We start from the raw sequence: 21,926 nt of genomic DNA on the forward strand, positions 1-21,926 counted from the left end.
ACGCCCTATTATTCATGAAAAATCTTACACCTTGTGGCACAAACGGTTGGGGCATATCTCCAAGGAGAGGATAGATAGACTTGTAAAGGATGGCATCTTGACTGAACTTGATTCACATGACATGCGTGTATGTGTGGATTGCATAAAGGGGAAAATGGTTATGTCTAGGAAAAAAAAGGAGTTAAGTAAGGAATTGTTGGAGCTCATTCACACAGACATTTGTGGGCCTTTCCCTACACCTACCCTTGGAGGTCATCGATACTTTACTACCTTTATTGATGACTTTTCTCGTTATGGTTATGTGTATATTATTTCTAAAAATCTAATGCCCTAGATGTTTTCATAATCTTTAAAGTGAAGTGGAGAATTTTCTTTCTAAGAAAATCAAAATTGTCGAGTCCGATAGAGGTGGTGAGTACTATGGGAAGCATGGTGATACAGATCAATACCTAGGACCATTTGCCAAATATCTACAGGAGCATGGAATATCTCGTCAATATTCTATGCCTGGGACACCACAACAAAATGGTGTTGCAGAAAGGAGAAATCGTACCTTGAAAGACATGGTGCGGAGTATGATCAGTAATAGTGGTCTATCAGAATCTTTATGGGGTGAGGCACTTAAGACTGCCACTTATATTCTTAACCGGGTACCAAGCAAATCGGTTTCCAAAACCCCTTATGAGCTTTGGACTGGCAGGAAGCCCAGCCTTAGACACTTACATGTTTGGGGTTGTAGGGCGGAAGCAAAATTGTACAACCCAAACGAAAAGGTGTTTGATCCCAAAACTGTTAGTTGTTATTTTGTGGGATACCCTGAGAGGTCAAAAGGCTTCAGATTTTATTGTCCTCATTCAGGCACCAGACTAGTTGAGACTAATGTTGCTAAATTCATTGAAGATGATGTTGAAATTTTTGAGGCACGCAATCTTGTGTTTGAGGAAGAGAGGATTGAGATTCCAGTTGAGACAGTTCGTTCTATTGAGCTACCCTTGATGACTAGAGATAATTTACCAAAGCCTGTTGTTGAGGCAAATGGTGATGATGTGATCGTTGACACGGTTTTGCGGATGTACTGCGTTGAGGTTGAGCCAGCATTACCACCAGAAAGACCTACAAGACCGGTCGGGCTCGAAGGCCAGCCATTTCTTCGGACTATATTGTTTATTTGAATGAATGTGATTTTGACATAGGAGAAGAAGAAGTTCCGGATAGTTTTGAGCAAGCCATTAGCAGCAAGAATTCTTCTAAGTGGATAGAAGCAATGGAGGATGAATTGTTATCCATGAATAACAATGGTGTCTGGGAGTTGGTTGAAATACCAAAGGGCTATAAAGCCATAGGCTGCAAATGGGTTTACAAAACCAAGAAAGATTCCAAGGGCAATATTGATCGCTACAAGGCAAGACTGGTGGCAAAAGGGTTTACACAAAAGGAAGGAGTTGACTACAAGGAGACCTTCTCACCGGTGTCATCAAAAGATTCCTTTAGGATTATCATGGCACTTGTGGCATATTATAACTTGGAGCTACATCAGATGGACGTTAAAACAGCTTTCCTAAATGGAAATTTGGATGAGGATGTCTATATGCTTCAACCAGAAGGTTTTGAATGTAAGGGGAAAGAGAGCATGGTTTGCAAGCTCAAGAAGTCGATATATGGTTTGAAGCAGGCTTCAAGGCAGTGGTACTTAAAGTTCGATGATGTTGTTACATCCTTGGGCTTTGCTGAGAATGCCATGGATCACTGTATCTATCAGAAGGTTAGTGGGAGTAGATTCATATTTCTGGTGCTCTATGTTGATGATATTCTTCTAGCCAGCAGTGACATGGCTTTGCTTCTCGAAACGAAGTGTTTTCTGTCTGAGAAATTTGAGATGAAGGACATGGGTGAAAGTAAATTTGTCCTTGGCATTGATATTGTTCGTGACAGAAAGCGAGGACTTTTGGGATTATCTCAGAGAGCATATGTTGATCGAGTTCTCAACAGGTTCAATATGTCCAAGTGTTCAGCTGGAGATGTGCCTATTAGCAAAGGTGACAAATTGAACAAGGAGCAATGTCCCAAAAATGAAGTTGAAAAAGGTTCCATGACAAACATACCCTATGCTTCAGCAGTAGGGAGTTTGATGTATGCACAGGTTTGTACTCGTCCCGATATAGCATTTGCTGTAGGTGTGTTGGGTAGATTCCAATCCAATGCCGGCTTGGCTCATTGGACGGCTGCTAAGAAGGTCATGCGGTATTTGCAAAGGACCAAAGACTCTATGCTTGTATACCACAGGTGTGATCAGCTTGAGGTAGTGGGGTATTCAGATTCAGACTACGGTGGGTGTACTGATGATCTAAAGTCTACTTCAGGTTACATTTTTATGTTGGCAGGGGGTGCCATTTCTTGGAGGAGCGCAAAGCAAACTATTTTGGCTTCATCCACTATGCAGGCGGAGTTTGTAGCGCTTTATGAGGCTACCAAACAAGCTGTGTGGTTGAGGAGTTTCATCTCTGAGTTGAAGATTATGGATTCCATATCAAGACCTTTGATGATATATTGTGATAACAGCTCTGCCGTTTTCTACTCAAAGAATAACAAGAAGTCTAGCAGTTCCAAGCATATTGAGATCAAGTATCTTCTGGTGAGGGAGAAAATTAGTGAAAAACAAATTTCAGTTGAGCACTTGAAGTCGACAACATGTTGGCGAGATCCTCTTACTAAGGCCTTGCCGTGGGAGTGTTCAAAGGCCATGTCTCGAACATGGGTATTCTTGAGTCATTCGATATGCTTGGTTAGTGGGAGTTTTACTTCTTGTTGGATATTCTTTTATGGTTGATATGTTAGCTCGTTTATTTGAGCATTATTTGATGGATGCTGGTTGAATTCATTATTTGACATCTGCATTTATTTTATGCAAAGTAATTCCATCATATATTTGTTTGTTGGTGCTTATGGTTTAATTTGCCACAGTTCATAGGCGGTTTTGCCACAGTTTATAGGCAGTATTTGCCACAGTTCATAGGCAGTATTTGCCACAGTTTATAGACGATTTTGTCACAGTTAGATATTAACCCCAGATTATAGGCGGTTGCCAAAGTATAGGTTAATATCAAAGTTAAGGACCTGCATGGAATGACATTTGTCAAAATACAGTGCATGTCACTATTTCCATGTTAATATCTCACAGGATTCACGTTGATAAATTCATTTATGTTTGTAATGACAGAAAGTTGTATGCCGTATATTGAGGCGTATTTTCTGCTGTTGTTCGACATGAGTGGGTTTTTCAACAGGATCAAAGTAAGAGTGGTTTTAGTAATGAGGTTCCATGGCCACACCAATTGAAAGACATCCTCATAATTAATGTAGCCCAAGTGGGAGATTGTAAGATATGGGCTAAATTAATTATTTGGGTTGATCAGTTGGTGGGAATTAAGTTACGACCGGTTCGGTTCACTCTCAAGTTTAGGGATATCTTGGCCCAACCCATGGTGGTTTAGGGTTTAGGGTCGGGACGGTATTATTATATATACTTAATTCTGGGTCCCCACTGCACTCATTCGTTCTTCTCCACTTACCACTAAAGTTAGAGAGCAAACAAAGAGGCTTGAAGTGCTGTGGAAGATCCAGGATCAGGGAGCAGAAATCCGTTGGCAATTGCATCGAATCTTCTTCAATATACCACGGTGCAAGGTACGCTTCCATTCACCGTTAATTGTTTTGAATCGTATTCGAGTTCTTGAATGGGACACCATTAGGGATTATGTTAAAACCCCTATTTAGATTCTACAATTTAGCCCTGCTTGATATCACATGTGTGGAAACCAAAACACGGTTCTCCTCCAATCCATCAGTGATTCCTCCCTGTCTAATGGCTGAGGGTGCAACCTGAGAGGGATCTCTTAGCCCCTCTACTCCTGCTGGGTTGCAAGGAAGCTCCACCTATAGTTCAAAACCCCTCTCTGGTGGTGCTGCCATAGGCTGAGCTTGGTCACCCGTACCTTCCTTCTTTGAAATCGGCTTCATTGGATCCTCTCTTGACGTTGCAATGGGCTCCATTGGTGTCGCCTCTATCCTTTGAGGTGCAGTCGATCTAGACTCTGCAGCCTCCCCCTGCGCGACCACGCCTCCACCCGTTCCAAGAGCTGAAACCTCTCCCTACGTTTCCATTCCAGGCTGTACAACCACGCCTGCACCCGTGTCACTGGGCACTGGTGCACCCTGTTGCTGTGCCTTACGCCATCGCCCTCCTCGTACGCGCCCTGCTACTCTTGCCTGATTATTTTTGAAGACTGTTGTTATGTCGAAGATAAATCTTATCTCCAGCGCTCTAATATCCAAAGACTCCTCATGTGCACCAGAATCAATGGCTAACATCTTGCCTTTGATGGCTGCATCTCTAGCCAGCGTGCTCTTCATTGCCTTCCTGCACACCTCCTTCATGTGCCCTATCTTGGAACAAAACCCACAATGAGAAGGTAGCCTATCCACCATTACTTTTTGGAAAAATCCATCCCCTCCACAGCCGATCCAAACTTTAGTTGGAATCGGATTTCTAAGATCCAGTTCGACGCAAACCCGGGCAACAATTGTTCTTGTGCAATTTGTCATTGCACCATCAACCTTCAGAGGCTTTCCTATTGTCCCTGCAATGGATAACAGATAGTTTCCTTAATAAAAATTAACAGGGAGACCTGGAAAAGAAATCCAAACTGGAGCGAAAGGCGATTCCCAGCCCGGGGTGAAGTCTGAAGTTCACTTCATGAATCTGATTGGGAAGCCCTTGATGTGCACGTTCTCTTTCAGCCACACTTTCACATAATCCATCTGTTGCACGAATCTGAGAAGAATGTGCCTGGTGTCTAGCGTAGATATGATCACATCCCCTTGTAGAAAAAACTCCTTCAAGTAGCTTTTGATCTCAAACAAAGAAGGCCTCCCAAAAACGCATTTTCCAATTAGGGTTGAATGGAAAGCCAATTCAGACCGAGCTACCTCCTCTTTTGAGAAAAAAAACTGCTGGTTCCCCATAGAAAACCGTCGGCTTCTTGATATCCACCACCACCGAAGGAGTGGAGAGGGATCGCACCACCACCCCAACAAAGGAAATCGGCCGTCCCACCGCCGTAGAAGGATCCGACGGCCAATCCTCCATGGGAGGATCATGCAGGAAGCCCTAACACGCAAGTCGCCTGCTAATGTGCACCTCCAGAGCTTATCTCCGCTAACGTGCGCTATCAATTTGTTCCTCTGTTCGCCCCTCGCCAATTGTTAGTTGTTACTTTCAACAAGTTCACCAAATCTCAACTGCTCAATTTCATTGCACCCGAAACCTATATGCCAAGGGATCTTAAACGGGGTAGCCACCGATGACTACTTTGTGAGGAGGAAACTCTGGCGTTGGTTCAGGTTCTACATCTACAACTTCGGTTTTTGGGTTTTGAAGCTCGACATGGAAACAATCCCCTAATGATGGCATTGATGGGTGCTGGTTCTCAAAGCTTTGTGAACTAATTTTTAATTACAAGTCCAACTACTCTGTCTAACCTGTAGTTAGTAAGTTCGGGTATGATAATAGTATCAGAACGGATATGTATAGCAATTAATCGACTCATACGACAAGATTGTTGGGTTTTGGGCTCAATTATTATGACTTGATTTATTGGGCCCATATTAGTTCACTTAAAGGGGATTTAATCCTGGTCATCCATTGTGGCGATGGATTAGGTTTGGGGTTTATATATATATATATATTCAATATTGGTCCCTAAAGCCACCACTTGCATTCATTAGAAAAGGAGTTTTCTATTCTGCTCACAAGAAAGAAAATGGATCCCTCCAAATGGAAGGTTGTGGAAGATCAACATCCAAGAAGCCAAGAGATCATTGATCATTGCTATTGCTTAAGGGAAAGTAAAGCTTGGATCTATTGCAAACAAGGAAAGGTATGTACATTATCCCATCTCCATTTTAATCCATTAATTTGTGATCTAGGTATGTGAAGGAAGAGCCTGATAGACAATTATCATTTGGGTTTAGAATGGGAAACCCTAACAAGTGGTATCAAAGCCTAAACCTTTACATCTAGGTCCATTATTTTATATAATGAATTAAAATACTGGTATTTTTGTTCTTGGGATTCGTGCAAACAGATCAGAACATGAAATTTTTTGTTTTCTCCTTGGGATTCATGCAAACACCATTCTATCGAATTTTTCCACGATGAAAAATTGGAATAAAATATACAGGGACGGAGGTCTCGTCATGATGATCATGCCGATGAGCATAATGTCGCCGGACTTCATCGGACGCGCCGCCTGAAAATTCGAGTGATATCACACGGCAGCGGGTCATAACCGGGTCGACTCAACTCGGAAACCCTAATGGGCTAACTTGGTGACCCACCGATCTATCTGGGTTAACCCGCTTTGGGTGACTCAAAGCTAAAACCGATCAGGCCGATCAGTCCAACCTGGTTCACCCGAGCCAAACCGAATCAACCCAGTTTTGACTCGGTGTGGTCAATGAACCTGATTACCCATTTACTAAGATCCGACTGACCCAACCCGAAAACACGAGAACCCAAAAAGTTAACCCACCTAACCAACCCAGTTTAGTCTGAACCAACCGGTTCACACAGAATCGAATTAGGCCAAGAGTGATACCACGCGTCAACTTCCAAGGGCACGTGGAGGGGTATTTTGGGTGGGGTTTTTTCTAGGTTGTCTGGTTTTTTGTGCTCTACATTCTAATATATGATTTGGCTACTTGGGTTTAAAATATGCCTTGGTTTTGATGATTTTATGTCATTTCTGCTACTTTAATTGCTTATTTGGGCTATTTTGAATATTAATAAGCACGGAACAGTAGCTAGGCTGATATGACAGATAGTGTAGGGTACAGAATTAAATGTATGCATGATTGATTATAAATCCTACTTATAATAAATGTAAATTCCCCATTTTGCTGCAATTTGTAGGGTTGTATTGTATTATGGTAAAATGGGATTGAATCCAACAAAGTGGTAAAGTCCAATTCGGCTATACTACATATAACCCAAGGATTAGAAAATGAGCAGCACAGTGGATGAGTGATCATCCAAAGGTGATATCATCAAAGTTCAAATGAAATACATACATAGTAGGGAAAACCCTAATCTTGAAGTAATTAGTCTACATAGATTTAAAGAGGTCTAAGGATCTATTCATGTTGGAAGCAGTTATAAGGAACTTTATTTATTTCCTTTTGAGGAGTGGTGTTGGAATCGTTCGATCCCCACCAAGATTGGATTTTTTACTTGGTAGGTTTTATGTGGGGGTATCTCTACGAATGACGCCATCATGAAATTGGGAGTGCCGTTGCTTCAAAATGTCTATCTTGTAGGCTCCCTAGGCGTGAATCAGCATATCACTATTTGGTGGCGGTTGGTACAACATCCAAAGTTTGGAAGTTTTTTCTAGTCTATGTAAAGTGGAGGTTGTTCCCTTACATGATGTAAGAAGCAAAATTTTATTTTGACACAGTCATGCCAAACGTAAAAGCCTTTGTGGCACGATTATTGGAGTGCTCCCATCTTTCATTGTTTGGGAATTATGGAAGCAATGAAACAATCGTAGACATGGGGAAAAGGCTCGTTCAGCCAGTCGCATTGTTGAGGTTATTAAAATTTGGATTAAGGAGATTCCTTACGTTTCCACTTTTAAGAAGGCTCCTTCTTTCAACGAATCGCTTATTCTTCAATTTTTTTAAAATTTCTCACCCTCCTCTGGTGCATAAAGCACCGGTGCCGGTATACTGGTGTCTGCCTTTTACTTTTGTCATGCTTAATGTAGATGGTGCTTGTAAAGGCAATCCTGGAATAGGGGAGGTGGTGGTATTATAAGAAATAAGGAAGGTACTGTTATTGCTACCTTCTCAAATTACTATGGACATTGCACCAACTCGATTGTTGAACTTCGGGTTTTAAGAGATGGGTTATCTCTTTGTCCGAGCTTGGGGTATGTGGATTTTCATGTCAGATCAGATTCGGCAGCTACAGTGCTTTGCACCTCGAAAAGGGAGTGTGGATTTTGGGAGGGTTGGTACTGGTTTCAGAAAGTTTTGGAGCTGATTGACACTCTTACACCAATGATTGCCTATACTTACCGTGAAGGTAACAAAGCAGCGGATTATTTGGCTACTTTGGCTTGTGAGTCAGCGATGGATTTGATTTGTTATAATGACACTCTTCTGTCTCAGGATTTATGGCAGATCATTCGTAAAGATGCTATGGGTTTTCCTGTGTTACAAAAGTAGTTTGTGTATATTGTTGGGGCTAAGGGTGCGAGTTTTTTTCTTTGAGTGTTGGAGTAATTGGGTTCAATCTTGGGTTGGGGTAAGGCAAGAATGTCCCCCACTTGTATTCACTTATTCTTTGAGATATTTTTTAATAAAAGCTTAGGGGCTGACCCGGGTCCCAGATAATATTTAGGTTAAAAAAAAGGTGACTAGTCACCCAAAGGTGGTGGTCTCTTTGAAGGTTAGAGTTATCCCATGGTATCAACACAATGGATGGCTGATCACCCAAACGTGATGTCATCAAAGTAAATTGAATGGATACAAAATAGAGAAACCCTTAATCTTGAATTGACTAGTCACCCAAAAGGTGGTGGTCTTTTTTAAGGTTAGAATGGTCCCGCAGTATTTTACAAAGTAGGTGACTGATCACCCAAAGGTGATGTCATCAAAGTTTTGAGAGGACCATAACATTTCAAGACCAATAGGTTAGGGATGTGGACATGGTTGTAACTCTTGTTTGTTAACTAGTTTATTTTATTGTAGCTAGCATGGTTTTTGGCATTGGTTAAATGTTTCAGTTATGATTTTATGGTTTGAAAAGAATTAGTAGTTATTTAAATAATTCATCAAACAAGATGTCTTCCAACACCGATATTTTAGATATCCCTAAGCCTCCTAGTGAGACTTTCATGAAGTGGTTGGACGATATGGAATATTTTTATGTCTCAGGAACTTAGTTCTTCGTGTTAGGGAACCTAAATCTGTAAACGTCATTAAGTACCTGAATGAGAAGTCAGAGCATACTTCCTAGGCAACCTCTAATAGAAAGGCACTGGCAATTATTAATAGTGCACTGTCAAAAATAATTACAGACAATATAGAAATACCACCTACTGCCAAAGAGTATCTGGATGCTGTTAGAGCTAAGTTAGATTCTTCTAAGGAAGCTCAGTTAGGGGAGCTCATGAGCACATTGAACTCCTCAAAGTTTGATAGGAATAGTAGTGTCAGGGAACTCTTTATTGGCATGATTTCACTGGGAAACAAGATCAAAGAGCTAGATATTAAGTTTGATAATGACTTCCTTATTACTTTAGCACTAAACTCACTCCCAGAAGTCTACAAGACACTCTAGGTCACCTATAATGCATTAAAAGAGAAGTGGAACCTAGATGAGCTGATAACAATAGTAACACAAAAAGAGAGCGGGATGAACATGACTAAGATTGAAATTACTAATTTAACCCACAGTAAGGGATCTTCTTCTAAGGGGTCTCACAAGAATGGCAAAGGTTCTCAAGGAAGGGCAAGTTCACTCCCCACTCTAAGGGGAAGCCTTATCAGGCTGGAAAGGGACAATAAGAGAAAGACTTAACCAATGTTGAGTACTTCTAGTACAAGAAGAGCACCAGGGTTTCTAAATAGGAGGGTGTCTAGCAAGGGTGAAATGAGCGAGTTTGTGGGAAACAGAGCGCAAGTGGATTTGGAAGCCATAGGAACCATTAGACTATTTTACATTTAGACTTTTTATTGTTTTGAAGGATACTATTTATTCTCCTTCGATGAGGAGGAACTTGATTTCAGTTTCCAAGTTGACTTTGGATGGATATTTAGTTAGTTTTAATAAGAGTAGCTTCACTTACTATTAGTTTATAGACTCAATCTTAATTCTTCATCGGTTATGAACGTTGACATAAAACACCAACAGTTTAGTGAGAAGTCTTCTGTGTTATGATACATGAAGCTAGGTTACATTTCTAGAAAGAGAATGGCGAGACTAGTGGCAGAACGTGTATTAGATAATATTGTTTTTGAGGATATAGACACGTGTATTGACTGCATCAAGGGGAAGATGACTGCTACTAGAATATTATGGGAAAAGTGATGCTAGTCAACAACATGGGCCTTTTACCAGATTCTTACAGAATGGGGTTGCTGAAAGAAGAAATCGAAAAATTGAACCCTAAAAGACATGGTTAGAACAACGACCAGCAACACCGGTTCGTCATAGTTTCTTTGGGGTGAGGCATTAAAAACTGTTGCTTATATTCTCAACAGAGTGCCAAGTAAGTCAGTCAGAAAGACCCCTTTTGAACTCTAAATTGGCAGAAAACTTAACCTCAGACATTTACGAGTTTGGGAATGTCGAGCTGAAGCTAAGCTCTTCAATCCTCATGAAAAGGTTTTGACTCCAGGACTGTGAGTTGTTATTTTGTGGGGTATTTAGGGAAGTCTAAAGGGTACAGATTCTATAATACAGGCTCAGGGAATAGAATTATTGAGACCACCTATGCAAAGTTTCCTAAGTGTGAGGATGAGATGTCTGTACCTCACATTTTGCACTTTGACGAGCTGTGTGTTGAGAGTTCTGTAGGAACATTTGTAGAGGCTTGGACTTCTATTCTTAGAATGATTGACTCTATTTTTCCTATTGGTACACCACCTGAGGTGTTTCTAGATGGCACCATTCATAAAGATCATATTTTGCCTATTGGGGAGACTATTGTGGATACAGAGGCCGTGGCATCTGCTCAGGTTGATTTCGTTGTTGATACTGAACCATTGAGGAGATCCACCAGAGCTCGCAAGTTTACTGTACATTCTAATTATATTAGTTATCTGAATGAATCCGAGTTTGACATTAGACAGGAGGAAGATCCAGTCACTTTCCTTTAGGTAACAAACCATAGGCAGTCTGATAAATGGCTGGAAGCCGTGAAGGAAGAATTATTATCCATACAGTGCCATGGTGCTTGGGAGTTGGTTGAAATTCCTCAGGGATGCAAGGTTGTTGCATCAAATTGGGTTTTTAAGACCAAGACAGACTCTCAGGGGAAGGTAGTATGCTACAAAGCATGATTAGTAGCGAAGAGTTTCATTCAGAGAGAAGCTATTGACTACAAGGAAACATTTTCTCCTTTTTCTTCAAAGGATTCATCTAGGATCATCATGGCCATTGTAGCTCACTTCGACCTTGAGTTGCATCAGATGGATGTAAAGACAGCTTTCCTGAATGGGGATCTGGCAAAGGAAGTCTTATGAGACAACCAAAAGGTTTTGAAGAAGAGGGGAAGGAATACATGGTGTGTAGACTGAAAAAATCTCTCTATGGGTTGAAACAAGCTTCTAGGAAGTGGTATTTGAAGTTTGATGAGGTACTGTCATCCTTCGATTTTGTTGAGAATGTCATAGGCAATTGCATCCTTTTGAAGGTCAGTGGGAGCAGGTTTATCTTCCTAGTGTTATATATTGATGACATACTGCTGATGAGTTGACATTACATTGCTCTTGGAGACCAAGAGCTTTCTCTCATAAAACTTTGAGATGAAGGACATGGGTGAAAATGTTTATGTACTTGGCATAGAGATTAGTAATGATAGACAACGAAGGCTTCTTGGTCTATCCCAGTGTGCATACATTGATAGAGTTCTAAAGGGATTCAACATGTCCCAGTGTTCGGGGAGTGATGTACCCATCAATAAAGGGACAAGTTGAATAGAGGACAATGTCTGATAAACGATGTTAAGAGGGACTCTATGAAGGACAAGCCTTATGCTTTTGCAGTTGGGAGTTTGATATATGCACAGGTTTGCACTCAGCCGGATATTGCCTTTGCAGTCTGTGTACTTGGGAGGCTTAGGGCGGATGGTGGATTGGCACGTTGGACTGCTGCCAAGAAGGTCATGCGTTACTTGTAGATGACCAAGGACTTCAAGCTGGTTTTTAGCAGGAGTCAGAAGCTTGAGGTGGTTGGCTATTCTGATTCTGACTTCAATCGTTGCACTGATGACAGGAAGTCCAAGTAGTCATTCATTGCTCCATCCACCATGCAGGTTGAGTTTGTGGCACTCTTTGAAGCAATAAAGCAAGCTGTGTGGTTTAGGAAAGATGATTTTGTTGATCGTCTCACTAAGGTGCTAGTTGTGGGAGTTTTCAAATGGGCATGTTTCTTGTATGGGTGTTCTAGACTCTTTTAATATATTTGTTTAGTGGGAGTTTTGTACCCATATGATTACCTAGTGGGAGGTATTACCCATGGTTGAGTTTTATTGATGACTCAGCTTGAGCTATTTTATTTTGATCACTCTGTATTGTTTATTCAATTGGTTATTTATATGATTACTGATTTTGAGTTGATTGTTCAGTTCTGACATGTCATTGTTTATGGCAGTATTTAACCAAAGTTTATGGCGGTATGCCAAAGTATGGTATTATCCAAAGTTATGGGCGGTTTGCCAAAATAATGATTAATATCAAGGTTCACTATCTATGAGGTTTTTCAAGATAGTCTGATCTCCGATCAGGAATGGACCAGCAAGGTAAGAACACTGCATGTGATCACAAATTGTGTTCATTACCTTGCTTATATCCCAAAATGATTTGTATTAATGAGTTGGTTACATTCGTGATAGTCAGATAGTGGTATGCCATTTATTGAAGCATATTTTTTGCTAATATTCGGTGTGAGTAGCTTATTAGTCAAATTAAAGATGTTATAAGTGATGGAACAGTATGGGAATTTATTATGACCTATGCCAATAAAGAGACATGGCTGGTACCTTATTTACCAACAATTGCCTAGCTCAGTTGGTGAGCCGTGGTGCGCTTCATGCCATGCTCACCAGGAGGTCTCGAGTTCGAGTCTCCTGGCTGGTACCTTATCCCCTCCCAGGTTCGATCCCCCCCCTCTATACAAAAAATATATATAAAGCTCCTAATTCCCAAAAAAATAAAAATAAAGAGACAATTATAATAATTTGGCCCAAGTGGGAGATTGTCAGGTTTTGGGCCCAATTATTATGACTTAATTTATTGGGCCCATATTAATTCACTTAAATGAGATTTAATCTAGGCCATCCATTGTGGGGATGGATTAGATCTGGGGTTTATATACATTTAATATTGGTCCCTGCAGCCAACACTTGCATTCATTAGAAAATGATTTTTCTATTCTGCTCACAAGAAAGAAAACAGATAAAGCTTGGATCTACTGCAAACAAGGAAAGGTGTGTACATTATCCCATTTTCATTTTAATCCATCAATTTGTGATCTAGGTATGTGAAGGAAGATCATGATAGACAGTAATCATTTGGGTTTAGAATGGGAAACCCTAACAAGTAGAACGTTTTAAAAAATCCGACGCAATAAAATGTGTACGACAATGACACGGTACGTGTTTAATACATGTTTTAATATGCTTGAACTGTAAAAGTATGGGAGCAAAATACGGGTTTATCCCAGTAAAAATCAAGGAGCAAACTGATTTTTTTGCAACTAAATTCTAATCTCTCATGCCTTCATAAACACTTAAAAGTACGATGAGAAGAATGAGTAGATAGGTGACATGGTGCCCTATGTTATGAGCAAGAGATCTTTACTTGGTTGCATGGTCTCTACACAACCGTTTAGGCCAATAGGTGAGCAAGCTGCACGCATGGGTATCTACCCAGGGGGCAGAAGCGCCATCTCATGGTGCCCTGTGAGAGGGCATAGGAAACACCACCAAGTAGAGATATTTTTCCCATATTTTATAGTATAACTTAAAATAGGGTCGGGCTGGGCCAGGTCAAGCTCAGCCCAAGGCCTCAACCTTGGCTCGACCCTACCCTGACTCAGGGTCAGAAATTTTCAGTCTTGACCCGCCCTCAGGGCTAGGTATCTCAGCCCAGGCACTGTTCGGGCTCAGGGCAGATTTGGATAGACATGGCCAAACTTACACCCCTAGCTTTTGGGTGTGAATCTTATCGGATCGGTTGGAATCATTGTTCTAATTCTTAATTCTTAAAGCCTTGACGGTAAATCTTAAGGGTGTTAAACAATTCGATTAGGTTTGGTTTAGTTTGCTTAGGTGTAGAAATCAAAACCACCCCGTTCAACTAAACGATTTTAAAAAATCGAAACATGAATCATTTACTAAAATGGTTTCGGTTTAAATAGTTCTATTAGGTTTTTATAATTTATTAAATAGGTTTTTCAAATGGTTTTAAAAAAACAAAACCTGAACGAGAGTCTTCGGTTTCAGGTTTGGGGGTTTTCTCACCGGCTTTTGGGTTTTTAGGCTTTAGGTTTTTATTTTGTTTAATTAAAACTCATAAATATGTATTAATACATGATTAATACTGCAATTAATATGGTGTTTCTTTAGAGTCGCGTATAAAATTATACTACCTGATAGAATACGGTAAGAATCTCCTCATTTCCCTCACCTCTCTCTCTCTCTCTCTCTCTCTCTCTCTCTCTTCTCTATTTTTCATATCTATTTTAATAATTCAAAAGCAAATAAAAATACTTAACTCATTCTGACCGGGTTCGACTCTTTCGAGTCACCAAGTTTTTTAAAAGATGAGTCAGTCCAAAAAACCTGATTTTCCAACTATAAATTGTATACTAATAACGATATGATTAAATTCCCATTAAACAAGAAACACATACAACAAATTAGACAATTATATTAGGAAATAACATTGCACAGCTAACTCTGTGTGAGAAGCAGACATGGCTGATACCCAACATTTGTTATACCATCGCAGAAGATGAAGATGGACAACAGCTTATTCACTACACTTACTATTAATGTTACCCATTTTCTTGTTCCCCACACAATTCTGTAATATCAGTACTACATATGTTTAATGTCCACAAGTGCAGGAAGTGCAAGTGCAGCCAGCTCCGCACTTGCACTTGCCGTCGTGCTCCGCTGCGGCCATAACCTCAACCACGGCATCTTCATAGTAGCTGCAAGCAATAGATCAAGAAGCCCATCAGCATCATTAATCAACAATCAGATACTAAATGGAAACAACAAGAAAACTACCTCTGTTGGGTCTCAACGATCTCGATGCCGCAGCTGTTTCCCTTCTTCCTGCAATTTACAGGCGGATTAATCAACTGAATCAGATAAACTGTTGGTCATCTTGGGTTGTGTTTGGTATGCATTCTTTGAATACATTTTAAATCGATTTTGCATTCTCGGGAATGCGATATTATCTTAGAATGCATACCAAACGCTGTCCATGTATGTCGATATAGATGGATAGATAGATAACCACAATTTGGATCTTCTACTATCGAGCTGCCTGGCAGGACCGTGCTGCCCAGACACGGTGCTGCTCGTAATGTCCGCTGTAACCCTGCCCAAACGCTTTGCCCGAGTGGGGGTAAGGCGGTCTTTGCACGCAGCACCGTGTCTGGGCAGCACGTTCCTGCCGGGCAGCTCGGCAATAGAGATGCTTGTAAAATGGAGCACTACCAACAGCTGCCTAGTGTAGCTGGTGAGCTGTGGTGCGTTTCATACTCATGCTCACCAAGAGGTCTTGAGGTTGAGTCTCCTCGCTGGTACCTTCCCCCCTCCCTATCCCTATCCCTCCCCTTCCCCCTAAAAAAGTAAGATTAAAAAAAAAAAAAATGGAGCACTTACACGCACTGGCTCTTGTCAGCGCAGTCGCAGTTACCGCAGGTCGACATGGTGAGTGAAAGGTCGAGAGGAAGTTCGCTTGTATTCGTTATACCTTGAGAGCCTAATGAGCTCTGGTATTTATAGACGAAGTCACAAATGGAAGGCAAGAGGGACATGTGAGGAGCACACGCTTTCTCTGAAATCATCCAAAGGGAATCTCAATTATGTGGTGGGCTGGCCACCTATTGTCCTGTCGTGTCATCTTCATTCATCTTTTTGTTTGTGTGAGTGAGAGAAACTCGAAAGCACGCGCAAGGAGTCCACTTTGTGGAGTCAGGATCAAGCCCAACTCCAGTTTGTGGTTATCTCTTTCTTATTTCTCAAACAGGGTTTCTTTAAACGATTGGTGATTGATTGATCAAGAAACAAAGGTGATTAGGCCTAAAGATGGAATAGTTTTCATTATGAGATTCCTTGTTATGTGCCTAATGTGATGGGCGCTTGATTGGACCAGTATAGTATGAAATAGATAAAAATACTTGATATAATGAGTTCCACTCGAAAACTTTTGACGTATTGATCGAATACCCTTTTTTTTATTTTTTTATTTATTTTTTATATTCATGGATAGGCAGCAATAGCTACCCAAAAAATTTGTTAAGAAAACATTGAAGGAGAGTGCCTACAAAAGAACGCAAGAGTCACAAGACAAGCTGGTGGAGATAATCACCACATCTTAGACAAGCAAAACCTAGATGTATCCGTAGCCAGCATATGGGCTTCCCTATTAAGAGAACGGAGAACATACAAAAACCTAACCTGTGAAAAATGAGTCCTAAGAACAAGTATGTCCTCTACGATAACTAAACTATTACCTACCAATACTGAAGTTTAATGTATGTGATTTTGATTGAAGAAATTATTGGTGAAAATTCGAGAAAGTGACACTGTTATTAATGAATATCAAATGAAATTCCAGGAATTACATATCAGTTCAACCCTTTAAAACCTGTATCAAAGCTTTTCATTTGTTTATGAAAATTTGGGGGTTTTTTTGGTGGGGAATATTGTACCTTCTGAATGACACGGCCACGGCTCCTCCTTGTTTAGAATTTACTTTTTAAATTGTCTCAACTTGAAGATTATCAAAAGGGATTATCAGCATATAAGTCCACATAGATATGACAACTCTAAATTTGTTTGTTTTTGTTTCCAAGACATAATAGTTTGTTGCTGAAGAAGAGTGCAAATTAAATACTCTCCACACATCCAAGCCTTACTCCTTAGGTACATAAATTACCGATGTTGAAGGATTGGAATAGAATCCACCAACGCCAAGTGCCGTTGAGTGCATGTTATGCTTTATAAAGCGTGTCATTGTTCGAAAACAGATGACATGAACGAGCGTCCTTGCAGATTCAAGAAGCAAAAGAGCATAAGAGAGCACCCGAGGGGGGGACTTTTCGATGCTTAAGTTAGTTCTAAAGACAACAATACAAATTTGCAGAGTAATGGTGTAAGAGGCTGAAATTTATCCAATCCTATACCTGGATGTTTGCCTTTGTATTAGGATGATACATAGACACATGTTGCAGTGCTTCGAGTCCTATGATGGTAGGTTGTCTTATAAGGAAGACGAATCTTGATAGGAGACTATCATGGTAGGAGACGATCATGGAGAGTCCTCCAGGGAAAGTCTGACAATGGTAAAACTTCTCGGCCCGCAAGAAGAAGAATCCTAGTATAATATGGAATATTGCAAGTCTCGTGAATCAAGTAAGATACTCGACACGTGTCCTCGTGCCACATGGCATCTATTTATGAGTAGCCAATATTTATCCATATCAAATGCCCCCACTCCTTCCGTACCGAATGGGATCGGGGAAGTAAAATGTCTTTTTCAAGCTGAGAGTTTGATCATTGACGTGTCAACTTTGCTCAGCCAGCTCGGTGCAACCGTTGCTCGGAACACATTCAATGTTTGGGTAAGTCAATTTGGGTTTTAGGTCTGTTCCTAAAACTTCTGACCTATGGTTTTCATTGGCTCGAGCTTGGGCAGTCCTCCATCCATGGATAGAAGTCCAAATTCCTATGGGCTAGAGACGCAGAGCCATTTAGGTTTAATATGGCTTGCTCAAATGCCAAACCTAATAACAGGGGGTTGATTCTGAGAGACTTGAACCCAATTCGATAGGATGAGCCGAAGGATGAAAGAGTCTTAGCCGAGAATGGGTTGAGCCCCGGTGATCTACGACGACATTACTATGACTGTATCTTTCCCTTGACTTCTTTGACTGATGTGTTTCCCTAGCTTTCTTTGTGCAGTGACTTTCAATCGGGAAGTCCTTGTCAAGTCCCTCGCTAAGAGGCAACCCCAAGAACAGACCAGAAAAGGAGGAAGGAGAGTCCTTCGGATGCCGATAAAAGGAGGGTTGAAATAGCAAAGTGTAGCAATGGCCATCTCCCCCACTAGCACTTTAGAATTTCCTGTACCAACTCAAGACAGTCTTACATGACCCGTACTTATAACCGGTCACAGGTTCTTGCACAAGGTAACACGAAAGAAGCAATAAGGCAAGACTCATGACCAAATCCATAAGACACATGATCAAAGGATACCCCAAAGATGATATGCAAGGCATGGGAAGCATCTAGGGTTCAAATTTGGGTCACACAGATCAGAATATGTACATGTACAAGAGACCCAAGGTCAAACCCTAGACTAAGACACAGTCAAGCACGATCATCCCCAGTGGATCAAATAGGCAATAACTTCCACAGAAACATCAAGATAAACACACACATGGTCTCAGTTTGGACCCACAACAGCAAAAGAGGAAAATTATTTATAGTCCAACAAGATCACCTTCAGTGGAGTACAAAATTCTTAACACCCCTGGGAATTGATTGTATTACAAAGCACCATCATCAGAACCATCACAAAAATGGGAATCACAAGCTAATTACCAATGCAAGACTAACATGCTATCTCGAGGTAGGAAAGCATGAATAATTGCAGGGGAATTCATTAACATACAAAGCACAGAACATCCAATACACAGTAAAATAATTCGAATTACCTGAGGTGGTTCCCATGCATTGTTGCAGAGATGCATGGGAGAGTCTCAGAGAAGGTGGCCCTCATACTAGGGAGCCCTAGTCGACTCCTCACAATCGCTCAATAGACCCTCATCAAGATCCACATCCACTAGATGAGCAGGGCAGGTAGCAGGATCACTTGCCTCGTGTATCACGATGCTCGTGCTCCGAGGTCTCTTCGGAGGAGGATTGTCATTACTATGCACCAATGATCTCTTGCCCTTGTCTCTCCCAGAAATTGTGGAGATGGATAAAGAACAGAAAGAACAAGAAAAAAAAAGGAAATAAAGAGAAATCCCAAAAAGTCTTGGTTTTACTCAAAGTTCCACTTACAAAGAAACAAAGAGGGAAGAGAGACGATCGATTTAAGCCCAAGAACAAAGAATTTGGGTCACAAATGCTTACAAACGGCCTAAAATGGTGAAAAAAACTCCATGGAAACACTTAGAACTGGAAGAGACAAAGATGAGAAACGAAAATGGAAGGTGCCTCTTTGTATTTCATATGGGCAAATCCGCGCGGAACTGACAACCATTTTTCAATGTCGACCAACACATTTTGGCGTCAAATTCAAATTTTGAATCAGCGGGTCCACCCACATGGTGACTTGGTACGTTCGATATGCCAATACACCTCTTCCATGTGGCCCACAACTCCGAACAAATTAACACCAATCACGCCCAATCCATGACAACTACCAGTTTTGTTTTGCTCCAAATCACGCCTGTGCACCGGAAATTACTATGCACGCTCATTCGGGGTGAAATTCTTAGTATGCCCTCAACCAGGGCAAGTACTATACAATCAGCAATGGCAAAATTACGACAATGCTCCTCAATTATTTCCCAGTGCGCCCTAACGACAGAGCCATAGTCACCCACTTCCCAGAACGCCCTAACTAGCAGAAGTTGTACAAGATTATATTTTCCCAGTACCCATGCAACAACAATGACTATACAATCACCAAATTCCTAATGGTCCCCGAAATGGCAAAGCTTGTACATTCTCACTGCACCAGTCACGCATTTAAAGAAAATTACGAGTATACTCTTGACGGAAGATCCCATACTATCGGTAATTTTGTTACCTAGCCAGTGCCTTGGTTTAATCCAGCAACTGAATTTGCATTGGCACCAGTGTGGATCTCTCTCCCTCATCTTCCTTTGAATTTCTTTAATGAATCATGCCTTAGATCTATTGCAGGAGCTATCGGAAAAGTTTTAAAGATTGACGAGCCAACCGAAATAGTCACCCTGACGCCCCACTAGTTCATCTGATGGAGCTGCACATGCAAGTATGTTTTCGTTGCTCTAGTGCCCATAAGCAAGGCATTGGTGAGATTTTGTTTAACCCTTGACAATTTGAAGTGTTTAAGAATCACTTCTTTGACTTCCACCTGTTCTACAGTCTCAGTCAAAGAGGGGCATTCTGTAGACACCTTATTTTGTCATTTTTCTTAAAGGCTTCCAATGACGATGATGAGGATCATCCAAGGCGTAGAGTCAATGTGTTTGTAGATGTAGCGTAAGTGTGCACTTCCCGACTTCGTCCATAGATCGTTCACCGACAATACCCCAGAAAGGGAAAACCCTATAAACCTTCATCGAAGCCAAAACTAGAGTCCTGGGACACTCCAAACTGCCCTTGGAAGGGCTAGACCCAACCCATTCCTCTTTGGAACAAGTCTGGACCAGCACAGAACTAGCTCAGACAGTCCTAAAAGCCTTGTCGACACTAAAACTTGGAGCGAACATTCGAAGGCCCCGAGTCGACATCGACCTCACCTTCCACTGACATCAACCCATTCCCCTTGAATGTCGAACAGAGTTGTTTGAATGTCTATGAACCTTCGACACTCATAACCATTCCAACCAACATCTAAAAATACCACCACCGACATTGAAAATTGTTCATTGATAGTAGCTCGATGTCAACTTGATCCCACTTCAATGTCGATTCTATGAAAATTCGAGATACCCAAACTTGTCATGTTTAGCTCCAATTTCACTTCCTTTTGTGACCAAACTCATATTTGGCAACTTGGATGCATATTTTGGCTCTCTTAGGCCCCAATAAATCCTAACTTTGAAAACAAACCACTTTTCCGCACCCCATTGGTCATAACTCTGATAAAAAACCTACTGTTGAGGCAAAGACAACCATTCTGATGCTTCACCAATGATCCGGATCAAATCTATGATCTAAGCACGAATTCGGGAGTAGACACACCCATCTACAACTATAAATACACCTCCTCTCACGTTGAGGAGCGTCCCCTACTTGGTCCTTGAATTTTTAGTTCTTAGTTCATAGCTTAGAAACACCAACACTTGGTTTTTGCTTGCTACAACAAGGTGTTGTCCAAGGGAGATCAAGAGCAACCTATATCAAAGGTGAAATTGTCTCCAAGCACTTTACCCCTGAGTTATAAAATGGAAGCCCCCACTCTTTCTTCACACAAACCTCTTCTAACTAGGTAACACTCCAACACTCAACCTTCTTCCACCAAATTTATCACCTTTCTCTTACTTTTTATTTTGCATCTTCACTTAAGGCGTGTGATACCATATCTTTAGTTGGTGATCACACACAGGCTCTTTTGTTGTCTTAATAATCTTTAAACATGATCCTCATCCTTTGTAGACTAAGACTCCCACTACTTTTCTCTTACTATATTGTACTTGCTGAATTTTTCATGTGATTCTATGTTCATACACTCTCGCCTGTGCCTTCTTATTTTTAGATACTTTGTGTCATTATATCTCACCATCATGCATGATCCCAAATCCCTTTTTTCCCCATGCATGGCGTATTCATGCTTGATATTTTCCCTTTTGCTTTAACTCATGCATTCATGCACATTAGAATAGTCAACCTTTTTTTCTTATGTTTTTGTCATCATGCCTTTGTCATATAGGCCATAAATCTCACTCTACATCTCCTTGTCATTTATGTCACCACATGTATTATACACATTTAGATTTCTTTACTTTGATTTACCTGCCTTTACTTTCATGTATACTAACTTTTACCATGCAACCAAGCTTTCAGGTATATCCCACTATCCCTCCTTGTACTTAACCATTTTTTTCTCACTTTTCTTTGAAAATACTCCTACCCAAAAGCATGTTACACTCTTACCCAACCAAGTAATAGAAAGAT

The 21,926-nt window shown here is 40.9% G+C and overlaps 1 long non-coding RNA gene across 1 annotated transcript; it reads right to left on the bottom strand.

Moving 5' to 3' along the window:
* Nucleotides 1-14,820: 14,820 nt before the first annotated feature.
* LOC122653091 lies at nt 14,821-15,776 on the bottom strand. The gene is made up of 3 exons (XR_006331707.1): nt 15,687-15,776; nt 15,084-15,131; nt 14,821-15,004 (listed from the first exon to the last, which is right to left on the bottom strand). It is a non-coding gene; the product is annotated as an uncharacterized LOC122653091 (long non-coding RNA).
* Nucleotides 15,777-21,926: the final 6,150 nt, after the last annotated feature.

The sequence above is a fragment of the Telopea speciosissima genome, chromosome 2 (assembly GCF_018873765.1).
Source record: "Telopea speciosissima isolate NSW1024214 ecotype Mountain lineage chromosome 2, Tspe_v1, whole genome shotgun sequence".
Lineage (NCBI taxonomy): Eukaryota > Viridiplantae > Streptophyta > Magnoliopsida > Proteales > Proteaceae > Telopea > Telopea speciosissima.